The sequence below is a fragment of the Pteropus medius genome, unplaced genomic scaffold, assembly GCF_902729225.1.
Source record: "Pteropus medius unplaced genomic scaffold, Ma_sr-lr_union100, whole genome shotgun sequence".
In the NCBI taxonomy this organism is placed as follows: domain Eukaryota; kingdom Metazoa; phylum Chordata; class Mammalia; order Chiroptera; family Pteropodidae; genus Pteropus; species Pteropus medius.
In genome coordinates this window covers 847,754-859,555 of record NW_024355526.1, presented here as the reverse complement: position 1 = coordinate 859,555, position 11,802 = coordinate 847,754, and the positions used below count along the sequence as shown (strand labels likewise).

Here is an 11,802-nt window from a genome sequence, read left to right as displayed (position 1 = left end):
GTTTACAAGCCTGCTGAAATTTTGATGGGACTCGCGGCGGGCCTGCGTGTTGCTTGGCCGAGGGGAACTACCTCAGCCCCGTCGCATTTTCGAGTCCACGCACGCAGCGCGTCCCCGTTAGGCCGCCCCCAGCTCCCTGAGCGAAGTCCTCCAGCCTTCCGCTGGAAAGCGTTCCGCATTTCATTCCTTATTTGGATTCCTGCGTATCTGATGTTTTTGATGCTACGGTCAATTGTTTTGAAATTTCACTTTCCAACGCTTCATGACTAGCAAATGGAAATGTAATTGGTTTTTCGAGATGGACCCTCTACTCCCCCAACCTAGCTAAATTTACGTGCTCCTTCTAGCAGCTTCTTTTGTCATTTTAAAGGGGCCTTCTACCTAGAGGATCCTTTCTTCTTTAATCTGTACGTCTTCTGTTTCGGTTTCCTGCCACCTTGCCCCGGCTGGAACCTCCGTACAAGGTCACACAGAGGCGGTGAGAGGAGTCTCCACCTGGTTCCCGGCCTGGGAGGCGACACGCAGGGTCTCACCATGAAGCACGGCTTTGGCCGTGGGTTCTGTGGGGACTCTCTCCTTAAGCTGAGTACGTTCCCTCCCATTCCTAGTTTGCTCAGCACTCTGTCGTGAATGGTGTTGATTTTTGTCAACTGTTCCTGCTGCATCTACTGAGGTGACAGTGTGGATTTTCCCGCCTGTTCTGTTAACGTGGTGAGTGACGCTAATTGATTTTGGGGAGCTGACCCAGCCTTGCATCCCTGGGAGGCAGGCCCCTTGGTCACAGTGCAGTCCCCTTTTTATATATTGCTCAATTTGATTTACCAGGATTTTATCAAAAGTTTTCTATGTCCGCGTTTATGAGGGATATTGGTCTACAGTTTTCTTGCAATATCTTGTCAGTTTTTGGTCTCAGGATCATGGTGGCCTCATAAAATGTTATTTTCTGGAAGAGTCTGTGTAGAATTGGCATTTCTTTCCTGAATGTTTGGTTGCATTCACCAGCGAAGCCGTCTAGGCCAGAAATTTTCCTTGTGGTAAGATGAAATGATAAATTGAATTTCTTTACCAGGCATAGGTCTGTTCTGATCATGTGTTTCTTCCTGTGCCTGTTTTGGTCATTTGTATCATTCAAGAAATTTTTCCATTTTATCTAAACTGCCAAATTTTTGGCCATCAGCTCATGGGTAATGTTGAAACGTTATTCTCTTAATGTCTGCTGGGCGTGAGGTGATGCCTTCGCTTCCATTCCTGATATTGGTCATTTCAATTTTCGTCATCAGTCCAAATGGAAATTGTTCAGTTTTATTGACCTTTTCAAATAATCGGGTTTCCGTTGCATCGATTTTTCTCCATATCGTTTGTCCATTTTCTATTTCATCGATCTGTATTCTTTATTATTTCTTCTACGTCCCTAGGGTTTGATTTCCATGTCCGCAGTCCTTGGCAGGGCCTGCCAGCTCGGCCCCTCTGCCCTGGCAGCTGGGTCCCCAGGAGTGTGGCGACTGGGGACCACGCTCTCCAGGGAAGGGATCTGGGGCTCCCTTCCTCCTGCACTGGGATGGCGGTGGAGGACTGCCAGGTCTGGAACCCAGGGCTCCCGGCCCTATCTGTCCTTGGGGACAGAGCAGGAGTTCGAGGCTCGCCAGGCTCCGCCCACCCCGAGGCCTGGGTGCCCCGCCCCATCCTGGCCTCCTTCAGGCCCCTGCGGGACTGGGCGGTGGAACCTGCTCCACGTGGAGCCGCCTGCGGCCGCTGGGGGGCAGTGCGGCCTTGGGAACCGCGGCCTTCCCTCGTCAAGCCACCAGCGGCCTCGCAGGAGCTCTCCGACCCTCCCCATCTGTCCCCTCGCCTCCCGGGTCCCTCCCCATCCCAGTCCCTCCCGCCTGAGCCCCCACGAGGGCGTCGACGGTTAAGCAGGTGCAGCGCTGCGGAGTCCACTGCGCCCAGCAGGTGGCGCCAGGAGCTCAGGGAACAAACCCTGCAGACAGGTGTGGGGCTGGGCGGGGACAGGCTGGGGACAGACCGGAGACCTGTCCCTCCAGGCCAGGCCGTCCCCTCGGCCGCCGGCCCTGGGGCTGGGGGCTTTCCTTCCCCACTCCCCAGTCCCGGAGGCTGGCCCAAGCCCCACGCGCTGGCCTCAGGGTGAGGCACTGCCAGGCCTGGCCGAGCTCAGTTTTCTCATGCGACGGTCATTTATTAATCACTGCTAGGGGGAGGCTGGAGGGGCAGGGGTGCAGGGTGAGTGGGTTGAGAGGCAGATACTCCCCAATGGCCCCACACGTTGGGGACAGAACGTTTGGACCTCTCTCCTGATCCAGGCGTAGGGGAGAGGTGGGATCCTGCCCAGCCAGGGGGGTGGGGAGGGAAGCCTGTGGGGTCTGGGGGCTCAGAGCACCGATGGAGCCGGGCAGGGCAGGGCAGCCGCGACCCTCTGCGGGCCTTGCCGGCTGGATGGGCCTGGAGATGGCACTGGGGAGGAGGCAGGGCTGGGTATTGGGGAGGAGGCTGGTGGCTGAAGGGAGGCAGGGCTGGGTGGCTGGGGAGGCTGATGGACCTCCAGGCCCAGCTGGACAGGGCAGCTGGCCCCCTCAGGCCCCTGCTGTCCCTGGGTCACATCTCCCCAGCCTCCCGCTAGGGGCCAGGTTGCACCCCACCCCACAGTGTGCACCTCCACACAGGGGGCATCGCCCGGGGCTGCAGGAGGCAACTGGTCGCAGGGCTTTGGGGAGCCTGGTATGTGAGGGGCTTGGGGAGCATGGAACAGGGATGGGGCCGTGAGGCTAAAGGAGTTTCTGTTGTGCTGGCAGGGCAGGCGCGCCAGTCCTCACAGGCACCCCTCTCCCCGTCCAAAACAACACCAGAGCGGGAGCATATGGTCAGCAGGCCCTTTTGTTTGCCAAGGAAGAAAAGGCCGGGAAGCCAGTGAGGTCTCATCCTGGCTTTCACATCATCACACAAGTCTCAGACCTGTCCATCCCAAGCCTATTCTTGGCATCCCTGGGCCTGTCCCATCTGGGCCTGTCCCATCTCTTGCCTGTCCCATCCTGCCTGTTCCATCCCTGGGGCCTGTCCCATCCCTGGGCCTGTCCCATCTGGGCCTGTCCATCCTGGGCCTGTCCCATCCCTGGGCCTGTCCCATCCCTGGGCCTGTCCCATCTGGGCCTGTCCATCCTGGGCCTGTCCCATCCCTGGGCCTGTCCCATCCCTGGGCCTGTCCCATCTGGGCCTGGCCCGTCCATGCCTGTCCTTCCCTGAGGGCCGACATGCCCTTCCCTGCCTTCCCCGCTCAGGTGCAGGGCCTGGGGAGGGGCGTCCGGGATGCGATTTTCTCCCCTTGAAGTGAGATGGTAACTTGGGGCCACGTTGTGCAGGGCTGGCTTCTCCTGGTAAGTGTTCTGGTTTGGGGCTCTCGGGGTTCATAGGACGGACGGCTGCAGCCTCCAGGCTTGGGTAGTTCTGCCTCGGGGGTCTTCACGGGGCCTCTGGGCGCCTGGGCTCCCCCGAGTCCAGGGGAGGGCGTGCACACACTGTCGGGGGCCGGCAGCAGGCAGAGGGCCGTGGGAACGCAGAGGGAGAGCCACAGGTGTTCGGGCCTGATGGATGGCGGTTTAGCCCCCGGAGAGGGAGGGGGAGTGTAGCTGGTCCCTGGGTAGGGGCCTCAGGAACGGAGGGGGCAGAGAGCCGCCGAGCTCTGTAGCTGGGAAGCCGCAGTGTGGGGGGTCGGGAGAGCCACCCTGCCCAGCCCTTACCCCCTCCCCTCCGAGAATGCTGGATAAAGACCCCTAAAGCTGAGTGATACCCCCTTCCCCCAAGCCCACAGGGCCTTCGGGAACCTCCCTGAGGACCACCTAGCCCAACCCCTCATCGTACTGGTGGGGCAACTGAGGCACAGGGCCCAGCCAGCCTCCTGATCTCTTCCTTGCTGGAAGCCATCCCCTTTCCTGCTGCGACCCCTGCCTCACCCCCGGCACCTGCAGCATTAGCTGCTCCCAGCTGCAGGCTGCAGCTTCGGCCCCCCACCCGAGACTCACGCCCCCTCCCCCAGCCGCGCCAGCCCAGCGGGCTCTGAAATGCAGATGGAATCTTGTCCACAATGCTTAAACCAGGGGTTCCCCAGGGTCCTCTGTCCCACAAACCCCTGCCCATGGAGGTGGGCGGTTCCACATAAGCCCCGCCTCCCCAGGCCCCATCCCCAGACCCCGCCCCCCCAGGCCCCTGCCTGGAGGCTGCTGGAAGCCCTGGCTCCAGCAGGAGGCCCAGGTGCGCTTCCTGCCGGCGCCTTCCCGCCTCTGTGTCTGGGCCTCTGCCCCGGTGCCGTATCTCCTGAGCCGCTTCCCCGATCCCCAGCCCAGGTCAGGCCCTTGTCTGGGTCCCCTAATGCCCAGAGGCCAGCTCTAACATCAGGCCTGAGGACCAGGGCCCAAGAGACTTTCGGGGACTCAGGGAGATATTTTAATGTCTTAAAATCAGGAGAAAAAACTGAGTTTTTAAGAACGAGAAGTTGCTTTTATTTATTTATAATATTAACGTATCTGTCCTTAGACCAACGGAGCCGTTTTCACTATTTTTTTTATGGAGGAAGGGGCTCGAGAAGTCAAAGTACCGAGAGTCACACATGTCACACCACAGCACGGTCCCCGGGCTGCCCGATGCTGTGCTGACCACACCGGCACCCTCACCTGGGGCCGGCTGGGCTGCCTGGACCTGGGCGCCTGGGCCCTGGCTCCGCACGGCGCCGGGAGGACATGTGCGGGTCCGGCTGCCCTCTGAGGCCCTTGAGGATGCTGAGCGTCAGCCTGACTCGCTTTCCGGGTAACTCGGCCCTGAGGTCCATGGTGGGGCCCGGGGCTCTGCTCTGTCGGCCTTGGGGAACGGCAGACAGACGCCCGTCTGGGGGGATGGGGAGGGCCCGCCAACTGCTGGTACCAAGAGGGCTTTGAAGCAACCCAGAGGCCCCGTAAACCAGGTGGGAAGGGTGATGAAACCCCAATAAACCCAGAAAGGAAAAGGGCCCTTCCCACAAGCAGCCAGGAGTGGCCGGGCGCCTGCCTGCTGAGCGTGCTGGGGGTAAGGCTGCCGGCCAGCCGTCCTCAGGGTGAGAGAGTGCACCCACACCGCCTCGCCCGCAGGGGCTGCGTCAGGCCAGGCTGCAGGGTGTGGGGCCGAGCGTGCTGTCCGTCTCCGCACCACTTCGTGATGTGGGGCCCTTAGTAGCTGGGGGAACCGAGGAGCCACAGCTACACATCGCCCACGCCCACAAGAGCCTGCCGATGCCCCCCACACAGAGCACAGGAGCCTTGGGTGGGCTCTGACTCGGGGCTGGGCCCGGCCTCCGCCTGGGGCTTCGCTGTCCCAGCCCCAGCCAGTGCTGGTGGCAGCGAGAGGACAGGGCCCTGGCACCGCCAGGTGTGGGCCGGGGTGGCGCGGGCCCCGTGGCGTTTCTCAGGGTTTCCTATGAGAAGGACCCTCCCTCCGGCCACACCCTTGTGGGTCCCTTCGGAAGCCGACCTCGGAGCTGGGGAATGTCAACACTGCAGGCACGCCACCTGGCACCTGGTGTCCTCAGGAGTCCCCTCTGAGCTGAGATGCTGCTGGGAGAAGCCGCTCCCACAGCGCCGTGACCTCCAGACTGGATTTGAACTCTCGAAGGCACAGGCCGTGATAAGCACAGAGATTAGGGCTTCGAATAAACAGCCCCCCCCCAGCGGATTCCCAGCCCGACCCTGGGGGGTTCGGGCAGCCTGAGGGGGTGGCTGCAAGGACCGCAGAGCCCAGGCGGACCCCCACTCCCACCCCTGGGCCCGGACCCAGCTCTGACTTCCCAGCCCAATGGTCTGCACGTCCTTGCACCCCAACGAAGGTGCCTGCTCTGTCCAGGCAGCCCTTGACCTGGCTGGCAGCCCCTGCCCCCCGGAGGGCATCTGTGGCTCCAGACTAAGATGCTCTTCCTCCAAGTGGCTGAGGGGCCACCGGCCAGACTGGCTTGGATCACGCACTGGCCCTGTCTAGCTGGGTTCCCTCCCGCAAAGTGGGCTGATGCTCTCCAGCTTCTAGGGCTGGCCACACAGGTGCCCGGAGGTGGCACGCCGCCACACAACAGGGACTCGGCCGGCCGTGGGCCCACTAGGCGACCAGCTGCCCGCCTCCGCACTGGCCGGCTGGGCTCCCGTGGCACCCCCAGGCCCCTGCCCTGCTGGCCTCGGTCCCTTTGAAAGTGCAGGAGGGGATGACGTGACACTCAGCAGAGTGAGACGTCACGTTCCAGGTCTCGGTGCTTGACCTCTGCTACTGCAACCCAGGGTGGCCTCGACCTGGGGCTGAGGCCACAGGGAGCCAGAGGTGGACGAGGCCGGAGTGTGGGATCTGCAGACAGGAGGCTGAAGCTTGGGCTGGGGCCAGGTCGGGCCATGCCTGTGTCAGGGCTTGCCCACGGACGGGAGGAGGGACCGGTCTGTGACTTGGGTAGGACTGATCCTGGGCTGGGGCCGGCTCGGTCCGGGCAGGCTGTCTGTCCCCGGTGGTCCCGTGCCAAGCCGCCGTAGCTGAACTCTGCTTCCTCTTGGCCAGCACCCAGCAGCTGATCCCCGGGGAGAGCCTCGGTTCCCTGCAGCACATTCCCACGCCTGCCTGGGGGCTTGCCAGAGAGCAGCGGGGTGGAGAGGGGCTGCCTCCCGGGGGACCTGCCTCTCACCCTGCCCGGCCTCTGACGGTGGCCCGTGCCTTTGGCAGAAGCAGCTCCCGGCCTGGGTCCTGTGCCCTGGCGCCCAGCGAGGCGGCAGGGGTGGCGGAGCATTTCGGAGGTCCCCACACCAAGGCGGGACAGTGCCTCTCGGGCGGGCGGAGGCGGCGGAGGCGGCGCAGGCCCGTGGCGCGGGCCTCCGTTTCCCCATACGGCCACCGAAAGAGGGAGCATCTGTTCACGGCGTCCCTCTAGCCCGTCCCATATCCCGCATCCCACTGCCCCCAACCCTCGTATCTCACAGTGGCACATCTGACAGCCCAGGGACTCATGAGGGCCACGTCGGCCTAGGTCCCCACCGGCCCGGCACGGTGGCATCCCGCAAGGAGCCTGTTTGCCTTGAAACGCCACAGGCCCCCGCGGGACCCGGTGGCTTCGGGGAGACCAGGGCCGGCCTGACCTCAAAGGACATGGACTTGCTGGGGGTCAGGGCCTGTTGCAGAGGGGTGCGGCCACCTCTGAAGGGACTGGCTGGCGGCTGGGGTGGGGTCTCCTCGGGCGGCACCCTGGGCTCACTCAGCCTCACTAGTTCCGAGAGCTGAGGTCGCAGCCTGCGACTCCCCCAGCCCTTGGGAACCCCGGACTGTCTGTCTCAAAGGCACCGCCGTGATGCGCTGAGGACAGAGCCCCCAGTCGTGCGGTTTTCCTGTTGGGGCTCCCAGCTGTCCTGAGGTAGGCCCCCCCATCTCCCGCCCTCCTGAGGGGAAACCGAGGTCAGCAGCGCTGACCACCGCCCGGCTCTGACGCGGAGCTGAGCGCCGCGCCTGCGTCGCCCATGCAGGTGACGCCCCCCCAGCCTTTCTTTTTTTCCTTTTTTGTAATTTACTTTTTTTTTTACGCCTACAGCACCTGGTCTTCCTAGGTGGTCTCCCATCCAAGTACTAACCAGGCCCGACCCTGCTTAGCTTCCGAGATCAGACGGATTGGGCTTGTTCAGGGTGGCGTGGTGGTAGACCCCATTAGCCTTTCTGATCCCTAGTTTTGAAGGGGGGAAACTGAGGCCCAGAGAGGGGCAGGGCCTCGTCCAGGTCTAGGACAGCAACCTGCCTCCTCGGCTCCCCTGCCCATGCCCTCTGCCCCCTGGGGGCGGCTCTAGGCCGGGCCGGGCGGGCTGGGACACGTGCCCAGCGTGGGCCGGGCCTCTTGCCGATGCTCAGCCGGTATTGCAGCCTGGTCCCCTCCCCGGCCCCCCTCTGGGCCGTGTCTCGACCTGCAGGAGCCCTGGCCCCAGGCCCAGAGAGAAGCCTCATCACCCGCCTTCCTGGGACAGGAGGACAAGTCCCAGCCTGGTCTGCTCCCCGGTGCCAGCTCCGAGCGTGAGAAAATGCCGAGCTGAGGAGGAAGGTGTGGCAGGTGGCCGGGGCGCGAGCGCCAGCAGCCAGCAAGTGCCGTGCTGCTCACCCAGAGGAGCCCGGCCCCCCCGGCCCCAGCCCCGGCCCCGGCCCCCGGCCCCAGCCCCGGCCCGTCAGGAGCTGGCCCCCGGCTGCGGCGTCTGCCAGCTCTGCTCCCTCGACATGGCACCGCTCCCCACGGCCGCTGCCTGGTGCTTGTGTCCACCCGCCAGGCTGGGCAGTTTGTCCACGTGGCCAGAGAGTGTCTGTAGAGAGGCGAGTCCCCAAAGCATTTTCTTCCCAGTCAGGGTCACTGAAGCCTGAGCTGTGCCAGCCCTTGGGGGCAGGTGTGAGGCCTGAGAGGTGCCCACAGGCCCCTCGAGAGGCCCCTGCTCCCCAACGTGAGGGCAGGACGGAGAGCTACCGGGCCCCGCGGTCATACAGGGCCAGGGCACACCGCAGTCTGGTCTCTGGTCCCGTGAGTGACGCTGGGTCTGGGTCCTCCATGGGTCCCTGGTTTGCTGGAGGGACGGAGGGAGAAAGGAAGAGAGGCCGCAGAGGCCGGAGGTGTGACCTGTGGGTGGCACCTCCATGAACCTCGACCCCCCGCAGCGGTGTCGGCCAGCAGAGGGGTGGCAGTGCCATCCTCCGAGCCGCCAGGGGCCGCGGCCTTGCCCAGGCACGTGCCTGCTCACACTCTGAGCTGCCTGGTGGGGGACAGGCTGTGGCACAGCCGAGAGGCCAGCCAGGTAGGTCAGTGAGCATGGTCCCCCCCATAAGGGTACCCCGGTCGAGAGCCTCCCACGTTCCCCAGGTTCTAAATGTCCCGGGAGCCTGGCCAGGCTTTGTGAAGGCCCCTGAGGACTACTACAAGGCTAGGGGAGACTCTAGCTCTGCCCCGGAACTCCAGGAAGGCTCCCTGGAGGAGGTGGCCTGTGCCCTGGCACCAGAAGACCAAAATGACTTGGAGCGGGGCTGAGCAGGTGCAGGAGCAGTTCCTGAAGCGTGGGGCAGGGAAAGCGAGATCCTGGCTGAGAGCCAGGGAGATGTGGGCAGAGGGGGCGTGCGAGATGAGGCTGCGGGAACAGGGGGCTCGGCCTTCACCCCGTGAGCAGGCTGGAGCCCAAGGAGGACCTCCGATGCTCACGTTAGGAGGATGCGGGGTGCAGGCAGGCCGCTGCCTTGGCAGCCCCGTCCAGCCTACGTGGCCACTTGGGGCGGCCCGGCCGGGTTCGGTGCAGCCAGCAGCCAGCAGGGCCTGGTCCCCGCAGAGAGGAGCTGGCTTGGCTCCAGGAGGCTTCTGGCCGCAGGACCAGCCCCTCTCCCTGCCCCAGCAGCCCCCCCACAAGAAGGTGGTCCACGGCCTGGTGATCCCCAGCCACCCCTACTTCTTTACCATCTGCCGTAGAGGAAGGAAGTCCCTTGTCCCCGGTCCTATCTGTGGTGGCCAGGGCTGGGAACAGGAAGCCAGGGGCATCGGGCTACCGGCCCACCTGCCCTCAGCCTGCTGCTCACCCAGGAGGAGCAGGAGGGGGCAGGGAGGCTGTGCCTGGGGCTGGCCAGATCCAGGGGATCCAGCTGGGTCCAGGACCTGCCACTGGGCCTGCTGCTTCTTCCCAGCCCTGATCACGCTGGTGTGGAGAAGCTCTCTGAGGCCTGGGCATGCCCGGGCGGGACCCACTGTCTCTCCCCGGCACCCAGGGTCCCCTCCCAGAGGCCCCACCTGAACCCCTTCTCCCAGGAGACAGCCAAGATGTGGGTCTTGACCCGAGGGGGGCCGGCACTGGAGAAGGTGGACCCGGCCACAGGCCCAGGGCCCTGGGAGAAGCGGTCACAGCTGGCCCCCTCACTCGTGCGGGGCATGGCACAGGTTCTCCCAGAGGTGGACAGGCTGAGGGTCTTGGGCAGGTGGTCCACTCCCAGGGGTGTGGGGACAGGGTGGACTTGCCCGGTTGCCCCCCGGTCTCATGGCCCTGCCTAGCTGGCAGGACGGAGGCCCCTGTGGGACCTCTCAGTGTGCCACCTGCCAGGGTCCTGAGAACCCCAGGACACTGAGCCATGAGGGTCTTGTCCCCGAGTGCCCCCCCAGGAGAACAGCCTGTGAACCGGGGCGGCGGGGCGCGTTGGGGCCTGAGCCTCGCCTCAAGCTTCTGCCACAGCGCTCAGCGGTGTCCCGGAGGGAGTGGGCAGAAAGCCTGGCCCCAGGCCTTGGGCGGGTCCGGGGTGGGGGCCCTGGAAGGCCCCATCCTTCTACCTCCACCCCCAGGGGAGAGGCAGGCTCGTTCCCTGCGCTCCCACAAGCCCGAGCCAGGCCCCGGAGCCTCAGGTGGGCGTGGGACAGGTGTCTGCCTCCTTCCTTTCCCGGGGCCACAAAGTCACACACTGGGCCTGGCACAGGCTGGAGCCAGCGGGTCCCAGGCAGAGCTGTGAGGCCCTGGACGCCCCGTGTGGGCAGAGCCCTGGGGTGGGCAACCCCCGGCCTGCTCCGCCCCGGTGGACAGTGCCCGGCCAGGCCTGCGGAGGGTGTGTCCTGGCCTGGGTCCCGGGAGCAGGGCACTGGGCAGGGGCTGGAGGCCCGGCCCGGGGCCCAGGCCATTCCCCTCCCCTCTCTGGGCCTGAGGGTTCGTTTCTCCCACCCCCAGCTCAGCCTCGCAGACCCTCTTGGCCTTAGCAGAGCCCCCGGGCCTCCCCCTGGGCGCCCGCGGCCCTTCCCCACCGCTGGGCCAGGCGGAGCCTCTGCCGGGGGCTGGGAGGTGGCCCTGAGGTGCTGTTCCCAGCATCTGTCTCTGCTCCAGGCAGTTATCTGCACTGGGCGAGGCCACCCCAGATAGGAGGCACTGGGCGGGCTGGGAACACCCCGGGCACCCCAGCCCCCGTGCCCGGCCTGGGCCTGGTGAGGTCACGCTTGCAGCGGCCCCTGATAACCGGCCCGGCTGGGGGCTCTGGGCTCTGTGGCCAGCGCCCTGTGGGGGAGCAGAGATAACCAGGGCCATACAAGCCCCTCCCGACCCCGGACCGGCCTGGCCTGGGCCCGGTGCCCTGGGGGACGGGGCTGCAGCACCCCCACCCCCACGCTCCAGAGCTCTCCTGGGACTGTCCCTCCTGGGGACACGGGGCCATCGTCCCTCCTGCCTCTCTTCTCCCGCACAGTCCAGGCAGAGCTGGGGCGGGGCCTGCCGGTCAGGGGCTGTGGGAACCGTGTGGGGTCAGTTCTCACTGCGTCTGCCACCCTGCGCCCAGCACCCTGGCCTCCTCTGGGCACACTGGGCAGAACTGGGCTGCTTCCTCCTCTCGGCCCCTCTGCTTGGGGGGCCACCAGGCTCCAGGCCAGCAGGCTGCTGCCCTGGCCTTTGCCACACCGTCCCCTGGCCTGCAGTGGCCTCTGGCTCCTCTCGAGAGTGCACCAGAGCCTGACCCCTCACAGGTCCCTCTGACAGGGGTCCCCTGAGGGTGAACCCGGGCCTGGGGCGTCGGCCAAGGGGTGGCCTGTGCCCTCGGGTAGACCCCTCAGGACCCCATGCACGGAGGGGGAGGGGAGGCGCTCCAGCATGCACTTGGGGCTGCCAGCGAGGACTTGACCCCTGAGGCTCTAAGACCAGAGGAGGGGTCTGCCCGGGGCCAGGCCTCCTGCCCTCTGCAGGGCACGAAGGCAGCATGTCCCGGGCTGGGCTTGGGCGGCCTGTTGGAGGGAGGACAGTGGGACCTGAGCGCGGGCGGGCGGCCTAGCCCCTT

At 65.2% G+C, this 11,802-nt stretch overlaps 1 pseudogene; it reads right to left on the bottom strand.

The window, feature by feature from the left end:
• Window positions 1-7,576: 7,576 nt before the first annotated feature.
• On the bottom strand, window positions 7,577-7,694 carry LOC120599858 (uncharacterized; annotated as a pseudogene).
• Between the last annotated feature and the right edge of the window lie 4,108 nt (window positions 7,695-11,802).